Source organism: Lepisma saccharinum, chromosome 9, assembly GCF_977018435.1.
Source record: "Lepisma saccharinum chromosome 9, izLepSacc3.1, whole genome shotgun sequence".
In the NCBI taxonomy this organism is placed as follows: domain Eukaryota; kingdom Metazoa; phylum Arthropoda; class Insecta; order Zygentoma; family Lepismatidae; genus Lepisma; species Lepisma saccharinum.
The window spans coordinates 91,798,202-91,800,818 of NC_139237.1; positions in this window are offsets into that span (position 1 = coordinate 91,798,202).

Genomic DNA, 2,617 nt, shown 5'->3' on the forward strand with positions numbered 1-2,617 from the left:
AAAATATAATGTGAGAAATAGTGATATCGAAATGATTACAGTGTATTTGTTGTCACAATTCTGATTCAATCATTTCTTTATATAGTTTGAATGGCAATGATAAATCTAAGGTTTGTTTATTAATTGAAAGTGTATTATACAAATCTTTTATATTTTTGAATTTAAATAGAATGTGTGATTTGTATAATACGCTTTCAATTAATAAACAAACCTTAGATTTATCATTGCCATTCAAACTATATAAAGAAATGATTGAATCAGAATTGTGACAACAAATACACTGTAATCATTTCGATATCACTATTTCTCGCATTATATTCTACAAATATATATCTATAGGTATTTAATATATGTAATTTTTCTCGTAATGAATTGTAGTTGACTGAGGATGTAACTGTTATCTAATACTAGCTGATTGGCCGGCGTTGCCCGGGTATTTATTTATCTCAATCTTCTATTAGACAGGAATAGCTATAATGAATTCTAACTATAGTGTAAAATGAACTTGGAGTTGCACGGCATTGGGAGTGTCACTATTCATCTTAGCGACCCCGAAAACTATGGATTCAACACTAATATCGGTCGTTTTCGATTATTTTTACATGTCACCCCTTCCCACCCCCACCTCTAGGGGTGCCAGCGGTGTCTTACCCCCACAGTATTTCTTTCCAGGTTGCAAGTGATACGTGTACCAAGTTTGGTCGAAATTGCTCCAGGCGTTCGAGAGTTATGCGCGAATAAACACACACACACATACATCCATTTGTATATATATATATATATATATATATATATATATATATATATATAAATTAAATTAAATTTCTGCCTGTGTATGGTACCGGTGGCCACTCAATATCCTGAGGAAATTGGGGAGCTACGAATGAGTAACGTAATCCGGTCACAGAAACCGAGAACAGTGACTGGGGTTCGTCGTGCTGACCACACGTTAGCCCGTAACTGGTTGGATGAACTTCCATCTCGGCAGGTGGGCTTGAGGCCCTGGCCCTCACGGCACAAAAATCTGGATATTTAAATGTCGTCATTTAGATAAGTGGCACATACCCATGATTTATGAACTGAAGTTGGCAACTATCGAAATCGATGTGGACTTTTCGATTGTCGAGTTCGATAGAAAGATGTCGAGAAAGCAGAGGTACAGGGGAGAATTGTCTATCTCTGGGCTATAGAGTCGAAGGCACAATGGCACTGTTCCCTGTTCAATTGTAAGAGAAAAAAAGTGTTGCCACCTGTTGGTTGACCGCCGCAAACACATCAATGTAGCGGCGAACCGTAAGCAGATTGAAAGGAATAAATTGTCGCAGGACGCAGTCACTTGAAAATGAGTTTGCCGAACAACTATTAGATTTTCCTCCGGCCCCGTTTTACTTAATTGAGCCAGAGGACGTCTCGGGGGTTGGGATTGTCGTTAACAGAAGTTGGATTGAGTGAGCATCGGGGCGACGGAACTGCTTGTTTTCGCGGCCACGATCTGGTCAGCGGACCCAGCCCTCGCGGTGGACAACTTTTCCTTGTGAAAAGGACCCCGGGAAGAACAGTTCTTAATTTGTTTCGCTAGTGAGAGAGACGAGCGCTTTGCGTTTGTCCGGGTAGCGCAATTATAGTAGGCTATTTGCATGTGGGAATTGTAACTGCAGCGTATGGTGCCCGTGGATCTTTTTGGACCATGATATTACAAGTTTGAAAAATTGCATCTGTTTGTTATTGCTTCTAGAGCATTTCTGAGAGGGATGCAAGGGGTGACTCAAAATGTCAACCTCCCTTCCACGTAGTGCACCGTGGACTGCATCTAGACTCGCAGCAGGAGCGTATATTCTAGGCTAGCTAGGCGAAGCCTGAAGCCTAGAGAGTAAAATATATTAGAAACATTGGAGAAAATGAATAAATTTTCTCATTTTAATAAGAATATAATGAGAATTCTTAGGAGTTGGCAACCTTAATTCTTAGGAGTTGGCAACCTTAATTCTTAGGAGTTGGCAAACTGAATTCTTAGGAGTTGGCAACCTGGATTCTTGGAAGTTGGCAACCTGAATTCTTAGGAGTTGACAACCTGAATTCTTAGGAGTTGACAACCTGAATTCTTAGAAGTTGGCAACCTGGCTGCCGTTGGGATGGCAACGTGAATTGAAGACTAAAATTGGTAAACGATGTGTCACAAGAATTCAAACACCGTTTTCCACGTTGAACTGTGAACTGTGCCATGCTTGATAATGTGCTAAACGTGAAAAATGGCTGGTAGCCCTCTATGTAGTTCAAAGGGCGTGTCAAAAGGCACTAGCGTGAAAGTTCGTACGGGCTGATATGCTGAAAGATGCGATTTCCCAACACTTTCGCTTTTGACACTTACAACGTTTACCACTTTTAGTCCTCAATTCCTTGAAGACGTCAAGTACTAGCAAAATGGGTGTGTCTAACTACTTATACCGGAAGTTTACGTGAGGCTAGTCTTCTCTCTTCGAGTCCCGGTTACTCTCTCTCTTTCTCTCTCTCTGTATTCGTGTGTGTCCGTGTGTGTTCATCAGTTTCCCCCAGTCATCATTCATCGTCACGATTACGCTAAATAGGCAGCAAAACGGCATAAAATAAGACTAATACA